Here is a 26659-nt window from a genome sequence, read left to right on the forward strand (position 1 = left end):
AATATCAAGTAAGTCGGCTTTCAGCTGCTTGTTGTCTAAATGGAGCATAACTAAACTATAGTGCACTCGTATATGATATATGACCGCAAATCATTTTTCCAGTTTTAGAGTTCACCACTTTCCAACGACACATGAGTCTTTTTGTACCTAGCTACGCCTCGCATGCCATCTCGATATAGGCACGATAATATACTCGTTCACGACAATAAACCATTCACAAACACTATGTTCGTCTTTATACACATAGGCATGCACACGTTTTATTTAAAATATACACGACAATTTTTTTTTTAAATAGACGACCACTCGCATCACTTCCTCACTGACCCCCACCTGCTTGTTACACTCAGTACGATATACAAATTTTAACAATCATTGTAGTGAATGCACACTCAGAGCTATATCTTTATGTTGTAGATCTCCCAGATGAAGGATAAATCACCCGAAATGCATTGGAGCAGTCGGCGTTTTTGTTAAAACATGATGGACACTAAGAACAGTTGGTATGATTATTGAATGTTACATCAAAATGAAGAATTATCATGAGGATTAATGAATGAAAAAAGAATAAAAAGTGATACCAACATTTGTGGAATCTCGTTTTGAGAACAGAAGGTGTGCCCACGCTACAGGGAGGCCACTATAGGTTTATAGTGGCACTTGAACAGTTTTAACTTTACAGGCGTGATTAGGACGGACACGCTACCTGGTGGAGCACCCAACCTAATTACATTTTGCTTTCTAACAATTTCTAAAACTTTGTAAGATTTGCTGTGCATCCCCCACAGTCCCTCTTTTGTCATTTCTTGTAAGTCAGACATCTTGGTTTCCATGATCAGCACATAAAATCACCTGTTTTTTTTGTTCAAAACCAGCATTCAGATTGTTTCACTGAAATAACCACAAACTATGGTTTCTTGTCAAAGGTTGTTTTTTACCTTCTTGGTATAGTAATCCCAGTTTGAGAAAGATCCCTTGGTGAAAGGAAAACATTCCCAGCTGTAACAATACTCCCTAGATTCCCAACCAACACCCTCAGAAATTGGTCAGTAAATTAAATGAAAGTGCTTTTTTGTCAAGGAGGCTATTCTAGGATTACTCGGTCTCAGCAGAGATCTGAATTATTTGAAGACTGATCATTTGTGAAGATTAAAAGGAGATGAAAAATAATGTAAAACGAAATATTAAGTATCAGGCTCTCCATTTAAGATGGGGTATTATAAGGCTGTGAATCAAAGAGGCATCCCATATGGAGAATCCTAAACTTCATGACTTCATACAAGACCCATCACATACCTTTAAGAAAAGCAGTGGGAAAGATGAAACTTTACCAAGAGCAAGTGACACAGAATACCATACAAAACACGTTTGAACAAACAACCACATTTTTGGGGGGGCTTTGTAGGGTAAAGGTGTAAAATAAATGCCAATTTCTGGCAGCTGCAAAGCACACCTGAAAAGAAAATCAAGGCTAGAGACAGTCACAGTCTAATGTGACACAATGCTACAAAGGAGTCACCGACAACGTAATACAATCGGTACGTTGTTACCACGGTACTGGCTGGTTTTGGAAACTAGTTCAAAATGGTAGTAAGAGATAATCAACAATCTCATAAATTAGATATTTATGTATGCTAGCTTCAGACTTAAGTGGTAGCAACTTGTGCTTTGGTTGTATCAACACTAATACACGGATTTAAGAGATAGACGGGGCAAATACTAATTTTAGTAAAATACACATTTACAACAGTAAGTGCTTCAGTGTCCTCAATTGCATCCATATCAGGATTCCTCTTAAATAGCCAGTTTCTGGTCATTGTAAGTGGAGTAAATGTACACTCTACAAGCCAGAGCACACGTTTGAATAAAGTTTAACTAAAAGGTCTGCAACTGTTATGCAAAAGTCAGCAAACCACACTTTAAGTGGGCCAGATCTGTCATGCCACTGTCACTCCAAAAGTGTATTTATCGGTTCATCCTGAAACAGCTGGCTCGGCCCCGTACTCACCGAAGCAGTCTCACTCTCTCAAACTAAGAAGGCCATTTTGTCAAGTAGGAGAAAACTGAACAAAAGTGGGTCTGAAAGCACCTGGAGAGGCTTCCAGATCACTGTATATAGACGTGCAGCTAAAATTACCAATTAGTTTACCAATTGGCTGCAACGGATTCGATTGGTATGTGATTAATTCTCGTTACTGTCGCATGCAGCAGGACTTTTGGTGCCAGCCCTCTGTCCTACTGACACACTATCTGAGCGCCCAAGGGTCCCAGACATCAATACATCTCTCCGGTTCACCTACAAACCAAGAGCCGCAGAGATACCCCAAGGAGCTGAAGCAGTGGAAACTCGCAGCACACAAGCAGCTGACAACAAGAGCGCGCCTCACGCCGCAGCAGGGGGGAGGCAGGGGTCTGCGTGATTCCCTTGTGAGAGCGATAATTGCTACCATATGGCGCCGTTCGCACCCGCAAGTGAATCACCAGACTGCATGCGTTGCCATTGAAGGCAATGGAACGCATGCACGTTTTTGGCTGAAAAGCCAAAGCGATAGCTAAAGATCTTTTTGCCTATGCAGTGCGCATGCGAGACCTAAAAACAGGTCATGGAGATCTTAGATCCACTTGAATACCAAAGAGTGATTGAAACATGCACCTCTCAAATGAATAACCCTTTGTTTCCTGTATCAAAACAACACATACCATATAGTATTGGATGTAAATGTAAATGTGGGTGTACTTGTAAAGCGCACTGCGACTCCATGGAGTATCCTGGCGCTGAAGACCGCTGGGGAACCCGTCCTGGTTTTCCCTGTGAGATGGTCCCTTTCTGGGTATCTCCAAGGTGAAACCAGGCATCCCCGGCGTCTGTGGGGGGCCGTTGTAGAGATGAGGCAAGCTTAATGCCCAGAGTTGCCGAGTGTGTTCCCTGGTTAGAGTATGCACCGAGGCGAGAATTATCAAGTCCGTTTTGACCCTGGTCCACGACCCTGCCGCGTTGGGAATTGAACCCTGGTCCCGGGCCTTTCTCTGCTTACGGGTCTGCCGCCTCTAACCAGTGAGCCACACCACTCCACTAGATTACAGACATTTAAACACTTGCACTAAAACATTTGCAGTACAGAATGCACACAGTGCTGCATTAATGAAGAACGTTGTGTGGAAAAAAATACAAAACACTAGATATCTCAGATTTCAGATTTATACGTCTTTATTTCGATAAAATTCATCATAAAAGACTACATACAACATCCTTCTTTACAGCTTAAAATAGATAGTCTTCCGAATGATACAGGTTTAAAACACACATTGATGTAAATACATAAAACAGTATTAAATTGGCATATTTAGACGTTCTAAAAAATACAGTGCAATTAATAACATCACAAAGCTAATTGACTATCAAGTAATAATGTGGTGCCTAGCTCTAATAACCCAGGCCCAACCCAAAGATTTGGCAACCGCTACAGCCACCGGAATGGATGTTATAGACCTCAGCTTCCACAACGCTTCCTGGCCCACCTGTGTGTTCAAGTTCTTACAGATTGGTTTTAACCATTTTATCCTGGGGGCCAGGTATGCTGGGCAAACAAAAAAGACATGGCCCGTAGATTCTTTCTGATCACAACACCACGGACAAGTGGCCAAAGAGTAACCCCCCATTTATGTGTAAATGATCTTAGAGGTAATGCCTCAACTCTAAATTGGTGATACAATTTCCTATCTAAACTCTTGGTAATAGTATCCCAATACATTTCAAACAGGGGTCGAGCTTGTGTACTAAAAACTGACCAGTCAGGGAAGCTATATCTGACTGGACTACTAGCTGGTTTTTTAGCGCCGCCCAGTAGAGGTCCTTAAATGCCTTTTTAGGAGGAAAAACATTTTTTCCGGGGTTCATCCACAGCTCACTCAGACCCATGGACTTCAAAGTTGATTTAAGACATTTGAACCACGATATATTTCCAGAACCCACTATTGATCTCACATCCTGAATTTCCTTTGCGAAGGAAGCGAGTTCTGGAGTTGTCCAAATCCTCCTCCAAAGTGCAACATCCTAAAGCGTGCCACCTCCTCAATTGATTCGTAACCAAGGTCTAATAACAGAGGTCTCAATGGGGTAGATTGGGCCAAGCCAACCAGACAACGTAAAAATTTGTTTTGCACTCTGACTAGATGGGACAAGTCAGAGTGACCCCAAAGGTCTGCACCCTACAAAATTGCCGACTTTATTTTTGCATTGTAAATTTTAAGTGCTGGGCCAATTCGTTTTGTTAAAGAGGCTCTCTGTTCCTTAATAAGACATCCAGTAAAGTGGGCAAGCCTCAGGGAGAGTACCTCAATCTGGGCTTTTCAGCTAGCTCTGTTTTCAAGTACAACCCCCAGATAAGTCATTGATTCCACCTGCTCGAGCCCTGTCAAATTCAGGCTAACACAACCCGCCTTGGGTCTATTTTTAGTTAGCACCATAGATTTGGTTTTGCTTACATTAATCTGGAGATCATTATTCTTGCAAAATAACTCAAATTTATTCAATGCTAGTTGTAAGCCCATTCGGGTTTTGGACAGGAGGAGGGTATCATCGGCAAAAATTAGAAGAGGGAACTTTGTACCTCCTAACACCGGGGCGTCCGTCGGGGTGTCCTCAAAAAACTGAAAGAGAGTGGGTGCCAGGACACACCCCTGGCGGACACCGCGGGTCACTGGAAATCTCTGGGTAACCTGTCCCTGTCTGCCCCATCTGATTTGTGCAAAATTCTCTCCATGCAACCTTATGACCAGATTTAAAAGAACACTTGGCATATCCATGTTGCCCAAAGCCTCCCATAACTTGGCACGGGGGACAAGATCGAATGCAGACTTTAGGTCTACAAACGCCGCATAAATGGTTCCCCCACCCAGGGTAACCACCTTCCAATAGATGAGGATAAATCTTAGCACCTGGTCGATAGTGCTGACACAGGTTCTAAAACCGGCCTGCATCTGGGATAGGATGTTCTCGCTGTCCATCCAGGCCTGGATTTTAGCCAACACCATCCTAGATGTAATTTTTTGGATGCCGTCTATCAAGCTAACAGGGCGGTAGTTCCCTGGGTTTGATCGGTCTTCCTTTTTACATATAGGAAGAATTTCCGCCCCCTGCCAAGAATCCGGGATCCGGGCCCTCTCTGCTATTGCATTCGCAAGAATGGTTATGTATGGAACCCATATCCCGGGAGAATGCTTGAATAAATCTGCCGGGATACAGTCCATACCTGGGGCTTTGCCACCTTTAGTTAACCCCAGAGCAATCTCAACATCCTGTGCTCAAAAACAACAACGGGATGACCCAGAACCCTAGACAATAAGGCAGAGTTCGCCGGACCTTCAGTGGCAGCAATATCAGGACCCCTAAACTGCGAGTGAAACTAGTCTACCCATACATCTGCAGCAACATGGTTAGTGGGGGTCTGTGTTTCTAAACCACTCCCCCATTTAACAATCTGCCAAAACTTGATCTGGTCAGTAGTCAAACTAGCCTTGTATAGGTCCTGCCAATGGGGATCGTCCCACTCTCTTTTTGCCCTAAGCAATGACTTTTTGTAATCTGTCCTTGCCTTCCTAATATCTAGGCTAACACGTTTTTTTAGGGCTGAAATCAGGACTCTGTGTGCCTGACGGCACTGTTTTGTGTACCATTTGTGGCCTGGTTTTGCTATCGAGGTGTTTATAGGTTTGACTTTTTTTGTAAAGAGGGCTTTCAGGGAGCTAAAGAGTTGATCATGCAATGTACTTAGTTGCTCTAAATTATCCACAGAATCAACCAAAGTTTGCATGACGTGCAAAGTATTTTGGACTATCTGAGATATCTTGCCCAAAACTGATTGGTCTTCCAGTATCCTACTCCATCTCACCCGTCTCATGTCATTAGTAAGAAGGGTTTCTGCTGTAACACACTCGGAGTCATAAGTGTGGACTGGGTCGTTTCAAGCTCCAGAGTGAGCACCAGGGGGTTGTGGTCACTTTCCGGGCGGGTATGAACTGACATGTCCACCAGGGATAACCAACACTCAACCTTTAGTAGAATATAATCAATTCGACTTGATCTAATATTGTTGTCGAAAGTTACTCTACCGTTTTTATCTGAGAGTGATCGGCCATTTACAGCTCTCAACCCCCATTCTAGGCAGAATCCCAACCAATGTAGGGCAGCTTCTGTCCCTTTTTTGATTGGTGGCAATTCTAGGGGAGGAATATTCCAGAGCTTATCTTCATCCGAAGTTAAGACAACCCCGCCACTCACACATAGCTCAAAGGTACAGTTTAGATCCCCCGCCACAATAAGAAACTTTTCCCTTCCTATTGTACTAACATGGGAATCGAGCTCCTTTAAGATGATCGTCGGGCATCGCCCCCCTGGTAGCCCAGGGCATAAACGTTAATAATAAAAATGTCTCTATGGTTTGAGTTAGTGAGTTTTAACCCAATAATATCAGGGCTGTGCACAATCACTTCAGTGGGTTTATAACTAACTGTCTGCTTTACCCAAATAGTAAGACCTCCTGAGGCCCTTCCTTTTCTCATCCTAATAGAGGGTTTATAAAAATTCAGATAGCCTGGACGAAATAGGGGTTTTGTCGCCCAGGTCTCCTGAAATAAGACAATATTGTGTAGATCCACGAAGTCCGCCCACTCGGCAATATCCAACCTACTGTTCAACCCAGCGAAATTCCATGAGACTATTTTAAGAGGGGCGACCTGATTAATCAACTGGGAAGAGACTTCATTGCAATCTCTGTTACTAACTACAACCTTCAAGATACCACTACCAGACCGCACTATATTACTACCGCCTGCTATAAGTAACTCACCCTGGCTTTCAGTCTCTGGATGTGTGCTACCCGGACGTTCTAACAAATCATTATCATCTTGATTAGCGCCAGCTTCATTAGAGAGTCAATCTACACCCTCCAGATCTGTGAGGGGGTCAAACCTATTAAACACTGGGAGGGGATACACAATCCTATGATGCAGATCAGGGCCCATTAGACCTCTCTGACGAGGGTTAGGATGGGAAGTATAACGCCCCACATTTGTACCTGGATAAAAATAGTCAAGGCCCAGAGATTGAATGTCCCCTTCCCGACCAAACCTAGCATCTCTCCGAATATAGTCTACCACCCAAGGGTCCTTAAAATTCACTACAATACAATCCCCCTCTAGGTCTTTAGGATTTTTACCCACCCAGTGCACCCTTCTAACTCCCAGAATCTCAGTGTTCGAAGAAGGGGGAAGGGTCCTATTCATATTTAACCAAAAGATCACCCTATTTTTCAACTCCCTATTAGATTCCGGTTTTCCTGCCCCTAGGGCTCGTACACCCAGCAGTACAATTGAATAGGGAGCTGACTCAGAGGGAAGGTCTAATCTAGGGAGGTGATCTTTACAAAATTCCTTATCCTGATGTGGTTGCCTAATAGGCCTTCTACCAGCAGGTAAACCACTAGTTATAGGTTTTGGTGTGGGCACCGACTCCGTCATCCTCCCACCAGGTCTAGAAGAACCTATCGATTGGCTCTTCGGGCATGATTGTATCGCTGGACCATTTGATTTTTTGCCTGATACCTCAGTGGGTGCCCTAACGGTAGTACTAGGAACCGGACCCTTTGTAGTAGTATCCGTATTTTTTGGGCAGGCCATACTTTTTACCAGGTCGGCCAGTAAAAGTGAGTTACCTCCAACCTGTTTCTCAATCTGGTCTAGTTTAGAATTGATCATCCTGGTTCTCTCTAAGAGAGGCAGCAACAAATATTTCACCAAGATTTCAATTTTTCCCAGAAATCCATCCTCATCAATGGGACAATTAGGGGTGTGAATAGTTGCTATGGGAGCCCTGGGCAGAATAGGAGGCTGGGCAGCAACTAGGGGGACCAAATTAGAGGAATTTTTTTGTAACTTGGCTTGACTGCCCTTCAAAGGGCTACTCCCTCTTTTCTTACTGTTGGGATTATTCTTAACTAAAGACCCCTGGGTCTGGGTGAGGGGGGATAAGGTAGTTATCCCCGGCGAATTATATAAACCAGTATTGCCACTAGAAGTCTGACTCGAGGGGGACAAGATTATGCTAGAACTGTCTAGATCTTCACCTATATCTACCAACCTAATTTCATCCCGTAATGCCTGTATGGGTACCGGGGAAACCGCCGACCCTATTTGACCTAGGGACGATCGTTTCCCCGTTATTAAATCCAAAGACAATCGCTTCTCTGCAAACGCGATCTCCTTTTCCAGTATTGTGGACGCTCTCTTAAAAAAGTGGTCCAGAGTACCTGTGGCCACCCCACCAGAGGTAGAAAGTGTAATGTGTCGATTCTTTCCAGACCTTAAAGACATGGTGATCCCAACCACAATCTTCCTGAATGGTATACAACAAATGTCACAATTGTACCGGTTCTGCGCACAAGATCACTAAAAAAGCAGATAACTACAGGGCTTAGGAGAGTTACCAGTGAAAGAGAAGGGGCCCAGCCCGGCCTTGCACGACCTTGGACGGCCTTAGACGGCCCGCCCTTTGCCTGGGCTTCGCCCGCGCGCATCGCGCGTTGCGGGAAAGTGACATCGATTTAAACCTTCCTGGCGTGGGGGCGTGACCACCGGGGGAAGAGGCACCAGCTGTGGGGAAGTGTAGCCTGCTGGTCCTCGCAGTCCCCCGGTGATATGTGGAGCAGGCAGCAATCACCCACACGTCACCCGTGGAGCGGTGGCGGAATATCCCCAGTAAAGTTTAAAGATCAGGGCACGGGTCCTCAAAGGTATCCAAATCACCTCCAGTCGGGAACAAAGCAGCGAAAATGCAACGCTCTGAGCAGCACCCACGGAGCGGGGGCCGCGAAAAGTAGTTGAAGGCACCTGGCGAGGGCGTGACCACCGGGGGAAGAGGCACCAGCTGTGGGGAAGTGTAGCCTGCTGGTCCTCGCATTCCCACGGTGATATGTGGAGCAGGCAGCAATCACCCACACGTCACCCGTGGAGCGGTGGCGGAAGATCCCTGGTAAAGTTTAAAGATCAGGGCACGGGTCCTCAAAGGTATCCAAATCACTACCAGTCAGGAAAAAAGCAGCGAAAATGCAACGCTATGTCAATTCTACGAGGTCCCAGCATCAATTTTGTCGACTCCCCCAGCGGTATAAGTACAGCCTGGGGTTGTTTTCGGTTAGGGTAACTGAATTACTTCAAAATCTGGATGAAGAGGCATTTTCCTACGTAGATGATATTTATCTGATGAATGATGGCTTGGAGGAACACTTGAGCAGAGTAAACACCATAATTTTGGGATTCGCACCGGAGGGTTACAGATTTAACTGTTTTTTCCAGGATACGAGCTTTCAAGTGAAGGAAAAAGTCTAGCAGCTAACTTAGCTAACTTCGCTGCTGCAACCTCCAAAATAATAAAAAATGTACAATTAATACTGGGATTCCTGAACTTTAGAAGAACTTACATTTTAGATTATGAGGAAAGACAGTGGACACAGGAACACACAGATACTCTTTGTTCCTTACAAGCTGACTTGATATCTTCAAACACTTACAGACACGTGTAAATGTACGCCTGGTGATCTGTATAGTTGCGTGTCAATCTGGGTACACCTATCTAACAGTATACAAATCAAATTTGTTCACAAATGCGGAGATGCTTTTTGAATCAACTGAAAAAATGTCAACAGCAGTACAGACTGCTGTAGTCAGAGAAAGAGCCCTGGCTCAAGGGAGGCATATAATTGTCGTTACCCCAGTTCCAGCCTTAGAGGCTGCAACAAAGGCAAGCATTCCAAACACTAAAGTCTTACATCCACGATGGATGCAACAGATGTAGAATACAGGTACGAACCAAATATAAAAACACAAGCATTTCTGCAATACAAACAAGAATATCCTCTACCAAATGAAATAATGCCTCTAGATCAGTATGAAACAGTATGAATATATAATTTAAACTGACGGTTCTGTGCAACCGGCCATTGGGAGCAAACAGCAATACAGTGCTGCGTGTGCTATCGTTAGAGGATGTATGCAGGATGGAAAGTTTCACCCAAAATATACAAAAACACAGTCTCTAGTAGACTGCACAGCGCAGCTGGCAGAACTAAAAGTACTAATACTGGCACTGGTAAATACAGATCGAGAATTCCCCACACCAATCATGTGTGATTCCTTTTACTGTGTACACTCATATAATGAATATTTACATCACTGGGGACAAAACAAGTTTAAGGATGCAAAAGGTGGCACAACAAAACGCAAAACGCTATGGGAACAGGTAGTAGATTTGAAAAACGAACTACCAAGGGCTCATGTGATACGTACACTGAGTCATCACCGTGATGGCATTCACATTGAAGTGAATTCATTGGCTGACAAAGACGCAAAGGGCGCTGTACGTATGGCTTCCGTAGCTGCAATCACTTGTTAAAAAAAGAGAATAGATGGTGAGATAATGAAAATACTCTTACAAGTTAGATGCAAACAATGTTCCGTTTGCTCAAGTTTCTGGAGTGGGGGATAGAGTAATAACAAATATGAATCATAGGTTAGGATTAACTCTAGCAGCACACAAGGGTATAGGGTCTGCACATGCAGGAGTTACAGCGACTGTTTCTTTATTGAAACAGCACTATTGGTGGCCAGGACTAAGAAAGCAGGCTAAGGATTACATCTTGAAATGCAACAACTGCCAGCAGTCGAAAGGCACCACCGTAACATGTCCAGCGCAGATACCATTATTAATATCAGACAAACCACTGGTGTGTGTCTATTTGGACCACTGCGGCCCCTTACAATCTGATGGGGTTTACAAGTATATCATGGTTGCAGTGGATTCCTGCTCTAGGTCTCTTTGGGTGTGACCCCAGCGCTCGGCTGATGCTCAAACTGTTATAAAAGATTTGCGAGTCTTTATAGAGACATACGCAATTGGCACATTACATTCTGATCATGGCCCCGCGTTTAGCTCTTGGGCTTGCCAGGAAGCCACGGGAAGTTTGGGTGTAGCATTGCAGTACTCCTCTCCGTACCATCCCGAAGGAAATTTGGTTGTGGAGAGGAAAAATCGGGACTTAAAGCATTCCTTAACAGCTAGATTATTAGGCTCGGGAGGAAATTGGGTAAAACATCTGTATGGAGTTCAAAGGGCATTAAATAATCAGCCAAGAGGCTCTCTAGGGGGCGTCGCTCCTTAGGAGGTCCTACTTGGGACGAGAATGTGGGTTTCTACCTTGAGTGGTCTGGCCACTCAACCTCTACGCATTGTTGCTATGTGTGAATAAATCACAATTCATTTGTTGTTTGAAACACGTTTATAAATCACTTTTACCGATTCAAAATTATCATAAACAACACTTTTTCTTTTTTTCAAATGTTAATTTGATTTAAATCATCAAACAATACATTTTTAACTTTTCACTTTGAAAACACAAATATTTTGAGCTGTTTTCATTACAATACATTTGTACAAGCGTGACAAGCTGATAGTTGAAGCCCAATGCATTTCGAGTCTTGATAGACTCTTCCTCAGGGGCCTGAAACTGAATATACAGATACAATCAATCAAGTTTCACTAAGACACAATCTTCTGCATGTAACAAGCTTTTCAAGGAAAACGAAAAAAAAGAGAAAAAAAACGGCACAGGCGTGCACATACCTCCACCTCACCCTATGGTGTAAACAACACAGTGTAAACCATACTCACATTTCCAGCCGGAAATGAATGTACACCACCTATCAAAGAAACCAATGTTGTCACCACTCAACCTAAATCTTGATAAAACTCTGTTTCTAGTACTCTCGGTATGTTATGCTATCTTACCTTGCTGAGTCTTCTCTGTATTTCAAACCGTCACTGCCTTCAAAAACGACAACCTTCCTAACACCTGAAGACACAAAAATACGCTATTTACCCTCACATCTTATTTACAACTCTCGAGAGTTTATGCCGCTAGAAATCACCTGTGTCTACCTTCAGCGTCTCCACTCTGCTGCGTACTCCTTCCTCAAAACTGTGCAAGTCGCCACCCTGTATTCTTGGCCAACTCTCTCATTATACTGTAGAAGCAAATCGGCTACTACCGTTCGCTTCCGTGAACACCATGGAAAACGGACTTCTCAATGGTTTACTTTATCACGCCATCTTGTTCTAGTCAAATGCCTCGCGTGTGAACACCTAAGGCTGTAACCTACGTTAATCTCCTCGCTATCTGAAGATATTCCAACTAGTGAACGAACACCCTTCCAATATGAACACGTGTAAATGAAAAATAAAGAAAGTGAATCAACCAAAAAATAAAATAGAATGAAAGAACGGTGAAAAAGCCACAATACAGGATATTTGCAATTCGAACATGTTACATTTTTTTCAGTCATTGACCAGCATATGCATTAACCCTCGGGTGCACCCTTTAATTGCTTAATGGTTTATAAGAAGCATGAATAATGAATTTTTTCATTAAGACCTTTTGGCTCTTGTGTTCCAATTTTTTCATCCAGAATATTTCTCTCTGAAGGAGGGATCTAGTGAGATCCTCACCTTCTCTTGGGTTCATTTTTTCCAAAACTGAAAATTTCAACTGGGATATATTGTGTTTATTATCAAACCAGTGTTTTGCAAGATTACTCTTCATGTTGACATTTCTAATGGTGCTTTTATGTTCTGATATACGAAGTTTGAGTTTAAACTCTTTATTCATATGAAATCTATATAGCATCGGTTTGATAGACATCCTCCAACCACGTGGAATTCTCTTGACCTTATGATACTGCACCAGAGTTGATGCATGAAGTCTCTGACTGACTTGGCGTTTTGCCAAGAATTCTAATTGCTTTAACTGTTGTCCAATTGTATTTCCTTGTACGTCAGAAGATTGTACTTCTTGTATTAAAGTGTAAATATCAGTTGCTTGTTCAGCTGTGTATGCCAGAGTTTTCGCCCTGTTATCTGTTAAACTTGAAATGTGATCATACGACATGATTGGTTATGTGCGGGTGCTACTCTCCTTCAGGACAATGTGACAAAATGATACATTTTCGAAGAAGCACACCACTCTATTTAACTCTTTTTTATATGTAGACTATTAAATGTTTTGTTATTTATTTATTTACAAGCGTGCAGTGGAGGTAGCACGTTCGTCCTTATTCCGTGCCTTAACAATAACCTTCCTACCTTGAGTGGTCTGGCCACTCAACCTCTACGCACTGTTGTTATGTGTGAATAAATCACAATTCATTTGTTGTTTGAAACACGTTTATAAATCACTTTTACCGATTCAAAATTATCATAAACAAGACTTTTTCATTTTTTCAAATGTTAATTTGATTTAAATCATCAAACAATACATTTTTAACTTTTCACTTTGAAAACACAAATATTTTGAGCTGTTTTCATTACAATACATTTGTACAAGCGTGACAAGCTGATAGTTGAAGCCCGATGCATTTCGAGTCTTGATAGACTCTTCCTCAGGGGCCTGAAACTGAATATACAGATACAATCAATCAAGTTTCACTAAGACACAATCTTCTGCATGTAACAAGCTTTTCAAGGAAAACGAAAAAAAACGGAAAAAAAAATGGCACAGGCGTGCATATACCTCCACCTCACCCTATGGTGTAAACAACACAGTGTAAACCATACTCACATTTCCAGCCGGAAATGAATGTACACCACCTATCAAAGAAACCAATGTTGCCACCACTCAACCTAAATCTTGATAAAACTCTGTTTCTAGTACTCTCGGTATGTTACGCTATCTTACCTTGCTGAGTCTTCTCTGTATTTCAAACCGTCACTGCCTTCAAAAACGACAACCTTCCTAACACCTGAAGACACAAAAATACGCTATTTACCCTCACATCTTATTTACAACTCTCGAGAGTTTATGCCGCTAGAAATCACCCGTGTCTACCTTCAGCGTCTCCACTCTGCTGCGTACTCCTTCCTCAAAGCGGTGCAAGTCGCCACCCTGTATTCTTGGCAAACTCTCTCCTTATACTGTAGAAGCAAATCGGCTACTACCGTTGGCTTCCGTGAACACCATGGAAAACGGACTTCTCAATGGTTTACTTTATCGCGCCATCTTGTTCTAGTCAAATGCCTCGCGTGTGAACACCTAAGGCTGTAACCTACGTTAATCTCCTCGCTATCTGAAGATATTCCAACTAGTGAACGAACACCCTTCCAATATGAACACGTGTAAATGAAAAATAAAGAAAGTGAATCAACCAAAAAATAAAATAGAATGAAAGAACGGTGAAAAAGCCACAATACAGGATATTTGCAATTCGAACATGTTACATTTTTTTCAGTCATTGACCAGCATATGCATTAACCCTCGGGTGCACCCTTTAATTGCTTAATGGTTTATAAGAAGCATGAATAATGAATTTTTTCATTAAGACCTTTTGGCTCTTGTGTTCCTAATTTTTTCATCCAGAATATTTCTCTCTGAAGGAGGGATCTAGTGAGATCCTCTCCTTCTCTTGGGTTCATTTTTTCCAAAACTGAAAATTTCAAATGGGATATATTGTGTTTATTATCAAACCAGTGTTTTGCAAGATTACTCTTCATGTTGACATTTCTAATGGTGCTTTTATGTTCTGATATACTAAGTTTGAGTTTAAACTCTTTATTCATATGAAATCTATATAGCATCGGTTTGATAGACATCCTCAAACCACGTGGAATTCTCTTGACCTTATGATACTGCACCAGAGTTGATGCATGAAGTCTCTGACTGACTTGGCGTTTTGCCAAGAATTCTAATTGCTTTAACTGTTGTCCAATTGTATTTCCTTGTACATCAGAAGATTGTACTTCTTGTATTAAAGTGTAAATATCAGTTGCTTGTTCAGCTGTGTATGCCAGAGTTTTCGCCCTGTTATCTGTTAAACTTGAAATGTGATCATACGACATGATTGGTTATGTGCGGGTGCTACTCTCCTTCAGGACAATGTGACAAAATGATAAATTTTCGAAGAAGCACACCACTCTATTTAACTCTTTTTTATATGTAGACTATTAAATGTTTTGTTATTTATTTATTTACAAGCGTGCAGTGGAGGTAGCACGTTCGTCCTTATTCCGTGCCTTAACAATAACCTTCCTACCTTGAGTGGTCTGGCCACTCAACCTCTACGCACTGTTGTTATGTGTGAATAAATCACAATTCATTTGTTGTTTGAAACACGTTTATAAATCACTTTTACCGATTCAAAATTATCATAAACAACACTTTTTCATTTTTTCAAATGTTAATTTGATTTAAATCATCAAACAATACATTTTTAACTTTTCACTTTGAAAACACAAATATTTTGAGCTGTTTTCATTACAATACATTTGTACAAGCGTGACAAGCTGATAGTTGAAGCCCGATGCATTTCGAGTCTTGATAGACTCTTCCTCAGGGGCCTGAAACTGAATATACAGATACAATCAATCAAGTTTCACTAAGACACAATCTTCTGCATGTAACAAGCTTTTCAAGGAAAACGAAAAAAAAACGGAGAAAAAAAATGGCACAGGCGTGCATATACCTCCACCTCACCCTATGGTGTAAACAACACAGTGTAAACCATACTCACATTTCCAGCCGGAAATGAATGTACACCACCTATCAAAGAAACCAATGTTGCCACCACTCAACCTAAATCTTGATAAAACTCTGTTTCTAGTACTCTCGGTATGTTACGCTATCTTACCTTGCTGAGTCTTCTCTGTATTTCAAACCGTCACTGCCTTCAAAAACGACAACCTTCCTAACACCTGAAGACACAAAAATACGCTATTTACCCTCACATCTTATTTACAACTCTCGAGAGTTTATGCCTCTAGAAATCACCCGTGTCTACCTTCAGCGTCTCCACTCTGCTGCGTACTCCTTCCTCAAAGCGGTGCAAGTCGCCACCCTGTATTCTTGGTCAACTCTCTCCTTATACTGTAGAAGCAAATCGGCTACTACCGTTGGCTTCCGTGAACACCATGGAAAACGGACTTCTCAATGGTTTACTTTATCGCGCCATCTTGTTCTAGTCAAATGCCTCGCGTGTGAACACCTAAGGCTGTAACCTACGTTAATCTCCTCGCTATCTGAAGATATTCCAACTAGTGAACGAACACCCTTCCAATATGAACACGTGTAAATGAAAAATAAAGAAAGTGAATCAACCAAAAAATAAAATAGAATGAAAGAACGGTGAAAAAGCCACAATACAGGATATTTGCAATTCGAACATGTTACATTTTTTTCAGTCATTGACCAGCATATGCATTAACCCTCGGGTGCACCCTTTAATTGCTTAATGGTTTATAAGAAGCATGAATAATCAATTTTTTCATTAAGACCTTTTGGCTCTTGTGTTCCTAATTTTTTCATCCAGAATATTTCTCTCTGAAGGAGGGATCTAGTGAGATCCTCTCCTTCTCTTGGGTTCATTTTTTCCAAAACTGAAAATTTCAACTGGGATATATTGTGTTTATTATCAAACCAGTGTTTTGCAACATTACTCTTCATGTTGACATTTCTAATGGTGCTTTTATGTTCTGATATACTAAGTTTGAGTTTAAACTCTTTATTCATATGAAATCTATATAGCATCGGTTTGATAGACATCCTCAAACCACGTGGAATTCTCTTGACCTTATGATACTGCACCAGAGTTGATGCATGAAGTCTCTGACTGACTTGGCGTTTTGCCAAGAATTCTAATTGCTTTAACTGTTGTCCAATTGTATTTCCTTGTACATCAGAAGATTGTACTTCTTGTATTAAAGTGTAAATATCAGTTGCTTGTTCAGCTGTGTATGCCAGAGTTTTCGCCCTGTTATTTGTTAAACTTGAAATGTGATCATACGACATGATTGGTTATGTGCGGGTGCTACTCTCCTTCAGGACAATGTGACAAAATGATACTTTTTCGAAGAAGCACACCACTCTATTTAACTCTTTTTTATATGTACACTATTAAATGTTTTGTTATTTATTTATTTACAAGCGTGCAGTGGAGGTAGCACGTTCGTCCTTATTCCGTGCCTTAATAATAACCTTCCTACCTTGAGTGGTCTGGCCACTCAACCTCTACGCACTGTTGCTATGTGTGAATAAATCACAATTCATTTGTTGTTTGAAACACGTTTATAAATCACTTTTACCGATTCAAAATTATCATAAACAACACTTTTTCATTTTTTCAAATGTTAATTTGATTTAAATCATCAAACAATACATTTTTAACTTTTCACTTTGAAAACACAAATATTTTGAGCTGTTTTCATTACAATACATTTGTACAAGCGTGACAAGCTGATAGTTGAAGCCCGATGCATTTCGAGTCTTGATAGACTCTTCCTCAGGGGCCTGAAACTGAATATACAGATACAATCAATCAAGTTTCACTAAGACACAATCTTCTGCATGTAACAAGCTTTTCAAGGAAAACGAAAAAAAACGAGAGAAAAAAACGGCACAGGCATGCATATACCTCCACCTCACCCTATGGTGTAAACAACACAGTGTAAACCATACTCACATTTCCAGCCGGAAATGAATGTACACCACCTATCAAAGAAACCAATGTTGTCACCCCTCAACCTAAATCTTGATAAAACTCTGTTTCTAGTACTCTCGGTATTTTACGCTATCTTACCTTGCTGAGTCTTCTCTGTATTTCAAACCGTCACTGCCTTCAAAAACGACAACCTTCCTAACACCTGAAGACACAAAAATACGCTATTTACTCACATCTTATTTACAACTCTCGAGAGTTTATGCCGCTAGGAATCACCCGTGTCTACCTTCAGCGTCTCCACTCTGCTGCGTACTCCTTCCTCAAAACGGTGCAAGTCGCCACCCTGTATTCTTGGCCAACTCTCTCCTTATACTGTAGAAGCAAATCGGCTACTACCGTTCGCTTCCGTGAACACCATGGAAAACGGACTTCTCAATGGTTTACTTTATCGCGCCATTCACTTTCTTTATTTTTCATTTACACGTGTTCATATTGGAAGGTTGTTCGTTCACTAGTTGGAATATCTTCAGATAGCGAGGAGATTAACGTAGGTTACAGCCTTAGGTGTTCACACGCGAGGCATTTGACTAGAACAAGATGGCGCGATAAAGTAAACCATTGAGAAGTCCGTTTTCCATGGTGTTCACGGAAGCGAACGGTAGTAGCAGATTTGCTTCTACAGTATAAGGAGAGAGTTGGCCAAGAATACAGGGTGGCGACTTGCACCGTTTTGAGGAAGGAGTACGCAGCAGAGTGGAGACGCTGAAGGTAGACACGGGTGATTTCTAGCGGCATAAACTCTCGAGAGTTGTAAATAAGATGTGAGGGTAAATAGCGTATTTTTGTGTCTTCAGGTGTTAGGAAGGTTGTCGTTTTTGAAGGCAGTGACGGTTTGAAATACAGAGAAGACTCAGCAAGGTAAGATAGCGTAACATACCGAGAGTACTAGAAACAGAGTTTTATCAAGATTTAGGTTGAGTGGTGACAACATTGGTTTCGTTGATAGGTGGTGTACATTCATTTCCGGCTGGAAATGTGAGTATGGTTTACACTGTGTTGTTTACACCACAGGGTGAGGTGGAGGTATATGCACGCCTGTGCCGTTTTTTTTCCGTTTTTTTTCGTTTTCCTTGAAAAGCTTGTTACATGCAGAAGATTGTGTCTTAGTGAAACTTGATTGATTGTATCTGTATATTCAGTTTCAGGCCCCTGAGGAAGAGTCTATCAAGACTCGAAATGCATTGGGCTTCAACTATCAGCTTGTCACGCTTGTACAAATGTATTGTAATGAAAACAGCTCAAAATATTTGTGTTTTCAAAGTGAAAAGTTAAAAATGTATTGTTTGATGATTTAAATCAAATTAACATTTGAAAAAATGAAAAAGTGTTGTTTATGATAATTTTGAATCGGTAAAAGTGATTTATAAACGTGTTTCAAACAACAAATGAATTGTGATTTATTCACACATAGCAACAGTGCGTAGAGGTTGAGTGGCCAGACCACTCAAGGTAGGAAGGTTATTGTTAAGGCACGGAATAAGGACGAACGTGCTACCTCCACTGCACGCTTGTAAATAAATAAATAACAAAACATTTAATAGTGTACATATAAAAAAGAGTTAAATAGAGTGGTGTGCTTCTTCGAAAATGTATCATTTTGTCACATTGTCCTGAAGGAGAGTAGCACCCGCACATAACCAATCATGTCGTATGATCACATTTCAAGTTTAATAGATAACAGGGTGAAAACTCTGGCATACACAGCTGAACAAGCAACTGATATTTACACTTTAATACAAGAAGTACAATCTTCTGATGTACAAGGAAATACAATTGGACAACAGTTAAAGCAATTAGAATTCTTGGCAAAACGCCAAGTCAGTCAGAGACTTCATGCATCAACTCTGGTGCAGTATCATAAGGTCAAGAGAATTCCACGTGGTTTGAGGATGTCTATCAAACCGATGCTATATAGATTTCATATGAATAAAGAGTTTAAACTCAAACTTCGTATATCAGAACATAAAAGCACCATTAGAAATGTCAACATGAAGAGTAATCTTGCAAAACACTGGTTTGATAATAAACACAATATATCCCAGTTGAAATTTTCAGTTTTGGAAAAAATGAACCCAAGAGAAGGAGAGGATCTCACTAGATCCCTCCTTCAGAGAGAAATATTCTGGATGAAAAAATTAGGAACACAAGAGCCAAAAGGTCTTAATGAAAAAATTGATTATTCATGCTTCTTATAAACCATTAAGCAATTATAGGGTGCACCCGAGGGTTAATGCATATGCTGGTCAATGACTGAAAAAAATGTAACATGTTCGAATTGCAAATATCCTGTATTGTGGCATTTTCACCGTTCTTTCATTCTATTTTATTTTTTGGTTGATTCACTTTCTTTATTTTTCATTTACACGTGTTCATATTGGAAGGGTGTTCGTTCACTAGTTGGAATATCTTCAGATAGCGAGGAGATTAACGTAGGTTACAGCCTTAGGTGTTCACACGCGAGGCATTTGACTAGAACAAGATGGCGCGATCAAGTAAACCATTGAGAAGTCCGTTTTCCATGGTGTTCACGGAAGCGAACGGTAGTAGCCGATTTGCTTCTACAGTATAAGGAGAGAGTTGGCCAAGAATACAGGGTGGCGACTTGCACCGTTTTGAGGAAGGAGTACGCAGCAGAGTGGAGACGCTGAAGGTAGACACGGGTGATTTCTAGCGGCATAAACTCTCGAGAGTTGTAAATAAGATGTGAGGGTAAATAGCGTATTTTTGTGTCTTCAGGTGTTAGGAAGGTTGTCGTTTTTGAAGGCAGTGACGGTTTGAAATACAGAGAAGACTCAGCAAGGTAATATAGTGTAACAAACCGAGAGTACTAGAAACAGAGTTTTATCAAGATTTAGGTTGAGTGGTGACAACATTGGTTTCTTTGATAGGTGGTGTACATTCATTTCCGGCTGGAAATGTGAGTATGGTTTACACTGTGTTGTTTACACCATAGGGTGAGGTGGAGGTATATGCACGCCTGTGCCGTTTTTTTTCCGTTTTTTTTTCGTTTTCCTTGAAAAGCTTGTTACATGCAGAAGATTGTGTCTTAGTGAAACTTGATTGATTGTATCTGTATATTCAGTTTCAGGCCCCTGAGGAAGAGTCTATCAAGACTCGAAATGCATTGGGCTTCAACTATCAGCTTGTCACGCTTGTACAAATGTATTGTAATGAAAACAGCTCAAAATATTTGTGTTTTCAAAGTGAAAAATTAAAAATGTATTGTTTGATGATTTAAATCAAATTAACATTTGAAAAAATGAAAAAGTGTTGTTTATGATAATTTTGAATCGGTAAAAGTGATTTATAAACGTGTTTCAAACAACAAATGAATTGTGATTTATTCACACATAGCAACAGTGCGTAGAGGTTGAGTGGCCAGACCACTCAAGGTAGGAAGGTTATTGTTAAGGCACGGAATAAGGACGAACGTGCTACCTCCACTGCACGCTTGTAAATAAATAAATAACAAAACATTTAATAGTGTACATATAAAAAAGAGTTAAATAGAGTGGTGTGCTTCTTCGAAAATGTATCATTTTGTCACATTGTCCTGAAGGAGAGTAGCACCCGCACATAACCAATCATGTCGTATGATCACATTTCAAGTTTAATAGATAACAGGGTGAAAACTCTGGCATACACAGCTGAACAAGCAACTGATATTTACACTTTAATACAAGAAGTACAATCTTCTGATGTACAAGGAAATACAATTGGACAACAGTTAAAGCAATTAGAATTCTTGGCAAAACGCCAAGTCAGTCAGAGACTTCATGCATCAACTCTGGTGCAGTATCATAAGGTCAAGAGAATTCCACGTGATTTGAGGATGTCTATCAAACCGATGCTATATAGATTTCATATGAATAAAGAGTTTAAACTCAAACTTCGTATATCAGAACATAAAAGCACCATTAGAAATGTCAACATGAAGAGTAATCTTGCAAAACACTGGTTTGATAATAAACACAATATATCCCAGTTGAAATTTTCAGTTTTGGAAAAAATGAACCCAAGAGAAGGAGAGGATCTCACTAGATCCCTCCTTCAGAGAGAAATATTCTGGATGAAAAAATTAGGAACACAAGAGCCAAAAGGTCTTAATGAAAAAATTGATTATTCATGCTTCTTATAAACCATTAAGCAATTATAGGGTGCACCCGAGGGTTAATGCATATGCTGGTCAATGACTGAAAAAAATGTAACATGTTCGAATTGCAAATATCCTTGATTGTGGCATTTTCACCGTTCTTTCATTCTATTTTATTTTTTGGTTGATTCACTTTCTTTATTTTTCATTTACACGTGTTCATATTGGAAGGGTGTTCGTTCACTAGTTGGAATATCTTCAGATAGCGAGGAGATTAACGTAGGTTACAGCCTTAGGTGTTCACACGCGAGGCATTTGACTAGAACAAGATGGCGCGATCAAGTAAACCATTGAGAAGTCCGTTTTCCATGGTGTTCACGGAAGCGAACGGTAGTAGCCGATTTGCTTTTACAGTATAAGGAGAGAGTTGGCCAAGAATACAGGGTGGCGACTTGCACCGTTTTGAGGAAGGAGTACGCAGCAGAGTGGAGACGCTGAAGGTAGACACGGGTGATTTCTAGCGGCATAAACTCTCGAGAGTTGTAAATAAGATGTGAGGGTAAATAGCGTATTTTTGTGTCTTCAGGTGTTAGGAAGGTTGTCGTTTTTGAAGGCAGTGACGGTTTGAAATACAGAGAAGACTCAGCAAGGTAATATAGTGTAACAAACCGAGAGTACTAGAAACAGAGTTTTATCAAGATTTAGGTTGAGTGGTGACAACATTGGTTTCTTTGATAGGTGGTGTACATTCATTTCCGGCTGGAAATGTGAGTATGGTTTACACTGTGTTGTTTACACCATAGGGTGAGGTGGAGGTATATGCACGCCTGTGCCGTTTTTTTTCCGTTTTTTTTTCGTTTTCCTTGAAAAGCTTGTTACATGCAGAAGATTGTGTCTTAGTGAAACTTGATTGATTGTATCTGTATATTCAGTTTCAGGCCCCTGAGGAAGAGTCTATCAAGACTCGAAATGCATTGGGCTTCAACTATCAGCTTGTCACGCTTGTACAAATGTATTGTAATGAAAACAGCTCAAAATATTTGTGTTTTCAAAGTGAAAAATTAAAAATGTATTGTTTGATGATTTAAATCAAATTAACATTTGAAAAAATGAAAAAGTGTTGTTTATGATAATTTTGAATCGGTAAAAGTGATTTATAAACGTGTTTCAAACAACAAATGAATTGTGATTTATTCACACATAGCAACAGTGCGTAGAGGTTGAGTGGCCAGACCACTCAAGGTAGGAAGGCTATTGTTAAGGCACGGAATAAGGACGAACGTGCTACCTCCACTGCACGCTTGTAAATAAATAAATAACAAAACATTTAATAGTCTACATATAAAAAAGAGTTAAATAGAGTGGTGTGCTTCTTCGAAAATGTATCATTTTGTCACATTGTCCTGAAGGAGAGTAGCACCCGCACATAACCAATCATGTTGTATGATCACATTTCAAGTTTAATAGATAACAGGGTGAAAACTCTGGCATACACAGCTGAACAAGCAACTGATATTTACACTTTAATACAAGAAGTACAATCTTCTGATGTACAAGGAAATACAATTGGACAACAGTTAAAGCAATTAGAATTCTTGGCAAAACGCCAAGTCAGTCAGAGACTTCATGCATCAACTCTGGTGCAGTATCATAAGGTCAAGAGAATTCCACGTGGTTTGAGGATGTCTATCAAACCGATGCTATATAGATTTCATATGAATAAAGAGTTTAAACTCAAACTTCGTATATCAGAACATAAAAGCACCATTAGAAATGTCAACATGAAGAGTAATCTTGCAAAACACTGGTTTGATAATAAACACAATATATCCCAGTTGAAATTTTCAGTTTTGGAAAAAATGAACCCAAGAGAAGGAGAGGATCTTACTAGATCCCTCCTTCAGAGAGAAATATTCTGGATGAAAAAATTAGGAACACAAGAGCCAAAAGGTCTTAATGAAAAAATTGATTATTCATGCTTCTTATAAACCATTAAGCAATTAAAGGGTGCACCCGAGGGTTAATGCATATGCTGGTCAATGACTGAAAAAAATGTAACATGTTCGAATTGCAAATATCCTGTATTGTGGCTTTTTCACCGTTCTTTCATTCTATTTTATTTTTTGGTTGATTCACTTTCTTTATTTTTCATTGACACGTGTTCATATTGGAAGGGTGTTCGTTCACTAGTTGGAATATCTTCAGATAGCGAGGAGATTAACGTAGGTTACAGCCTTAGGTGTTCACACGCGAGGCATTTGACTAGAACAAGATGGCGCGATCAAGTAAACCATTGAGAAGTCCGTTTTCCATGGTGTTCACGGAAGCGAACGGTAGTAGCCGATTTGCTTCTACAGTATAAGGAGAGAGTTGGCCAAGAATACAGGGTGGCGACTTGCACCGTTTTGAGGAAGGAGTACGCAGCAGAGTGGAGACGCTGAAGGTAGACACGGGTGATTTCTAGCGGCATAAACTCTCGAGAGTTGTAAATAAGATGTGAGGGTAAATAGCGTATTTTTGTGTCTTCAGGTGTTAGGAAGGTTGTCGTTTTTCAAGGCAGTGACGGTTTGAAATACAGAGAAGACTCAGCAAGGTAAGATAGCGTAACATACCGAGAGTACTAGAAACAGAGTTTTATCAAGATTTAGGTTGAGTGGTGACAACATTGGTTTCTTTGATAGGTGGTGTACATTCATTTCCGGCTGGAAATGTGAGTATGGTTTACACTGTGTTGTTTACACCATAGGGTGAGGTGGAGGTATATGAACGCCTGTGCCGGTTTTTTTTCGTTTTTTTTCGTTTTCCTTGAAAAGCTTGTTACATGCAGAAGATTGTGTCTTAGTGAAACTTGATTGATTGTATCTGTATATTCAGTTTCAGGCCCCTGAGGAAGAGTCTATCAAGACTCGAAATGCATCGTGCTTCAACTATCAGCTTGTCACGCTTGTACAAATGTATTGTAATGAAAACAGCTCAAAATATTTGTGTTTTCAAAGTGAAAAGTTAAAAATGTATTGTTTGATGATTTAAATCAAATTAACATTTGAAAAAATGAAAAAGTGTTGTTTATGATAATTTTGAATCAGTAAAAGTGATTTATAAACGTGTTTCAAACAACAAATGAATTGTGATTTATTCACACATAGCAACAGTGCGTAGAGGTTGAGTGGCCAGATCACTCAAGGTAGGAAGGTTATTGTTAAGGCACGGAATAAGGACGAACGTGCTACCTCCACTGCACGCTTGTAAATAAATAAATAACAAAACATTTAATAGTGTACATATAAAAAAGAGTTAAATAGAGTGGTGTGCTTCTTCGAAAATTTATCACGAGAATGTGGGTACCTAATCTTGATTGTGAAGGCACAGTGGTGGATGATAAACCTTTTGACATCCATAAACATTTGGCTGTTTTACAGGACCTAAATGAATCCAGGGCACTACAGAGTAATGTCAAGGTGAAAAGGACTGCCACTGGGGAAGTAAAAAGTGTCACAGCAAGACCTGTCTGGATCCCTAAAGTTGGGGCTCTGGTAAGGAAGAAATAGCAGACAAAAAAGAATTTGGGCCATCATACAGAAAGCCTGTACCTGTCATGGAAGTTGAATCAAAGAGAACAGTACTTCTGTCACCTCTTGCTGGTAAAAAAGAGAAAAGATTTGTCTCAATTTACTAAATCAAACCACACGATGTGGCCGACACTAAATAGTAGGCCACGGGGACTCCAGAGTAACAGACACCCTCCTCTCACAACTATACAAGAAGTCCAAACAGAAAAACTCATCACGTTTGAAGAATCACCTACACGGAATGAAGGACTATGCAACAACGCAATGGAACCCTTTCCTCTTGATACCAAAGTTCAAAATGAGAACTCAACAGAAAGACACATTTCTATTCGACCAGACACGGATATCTACGTCAACATGCCCCAACAAGAGCAAGGTACAGTTTCCCCAAAACCTGCGGCATTACCAAAAATTGATCGAACTGCATCTGGCTATTTCATTTACTGATATGTTTTCATTCGATCCAAGTGAACCTGAAACTATGCTAGCCCAAAAAACTCATCTACAGTGATTCAAAGATTTTCTGAACTTTCTTAAAAAGACTTACCTGGTATCACCCTGGGTGGAACTCTGGGTAACTACTGGGGTACTTTTCTTTCTTTTCTGGATAGGCCTAGAATCAGTTTTTAGTATGAATATTAATGGGGCTTATCTTCAAGAACGTTCTGCAGCACAAAAAGTGAATGTGATACTGAAACCACAACTATCATCACATCGTGAAAAAAGAGACCTTCCATCAGAGAACATTACAGCAGTTCCTATACCTGACGGTATAGCGTGAGACAAGGTTGTTTACGATATATTTGGCCCAACTGAACTTTTAAAAATACCACATCTATTTGAGATTTCATTAAGCAATATCATTACCTCCAGTACATTTTCCAATGATTGGGATTATGAAACTGTAAATATGTTGCCTGATTTAGAAAAATCAGTAGCTTTTTCTAATAATGAAATGTTAGAGGGCACATGAGACTTTGAAACAATGTATTGCTAGCAAAATGGAAGAGGAGTTGGCCTAACGGCTAAGGCACTCAACTTCGAATCTGGAGAACTGGGTTCGAGACTCGGCAATGACGCAGAACATCCTGTGATTCTGGGCAAATCACTAAGGGCCATATGTATCAAGACAAATTGTGATCGGGGAAATTCGCAGAATTTCGGCGTTTGCGATCGCAATTTGGCCTAGTGCTATGTATGAAAGCACAACTGCCTCGCAAATTAGGGAATCGCAAAATTTCCGATTCCTTATTTTGCGAATGCATTTAAGGAATCGCAAATTGCGATTCCATAAATGGAATGTATGAAGCACCCAAGTTGTGTGAATATGGCATAAGGAATCGCAGGTGACTTGCGATTTCTTTAAAAAGTGGCATGTGGCACACTCACATGCCCTTAGAGCATG

General features: G+C 40.5%; 1 protein-coding gene across 1 annotated transcript in view; it reads right to left on the reverse strand.

Moving 5' to 3' along the window:
• Positions 1–26659, reverse strand: part of LOC144819772 (neuronal acetylcholine receptor subunit alpha-7-like) — an 892484-nt gene that overhangs the window by 858677 nt on the left and 7148 nt on the right. Inside the window, exon 2 of the mRNA XM_078677526.1 lies at positions 25802–25867. The gene's annotated coding sequence lies outside the window, so the exon portion shown is untranslated. The remainder of the gene's footprint in view (positions 1–25801; positions 25868–26659) is intronic.

Source organism: Lissotriton helveticus, chromosome 2_1, assembly GCF_964261635.1.
Source record: "Lissotriton helveticus chromosome 2_1, aLisHel1.1, whole genome shotgun sequence".
Taxonomy (NCBI): domain Eukaryota; kingdom Metazoa; phylum Chordata; class Amphibia; order Caudata; family Salamandridae; genus Lissotriton; species Lissotriton helveticus.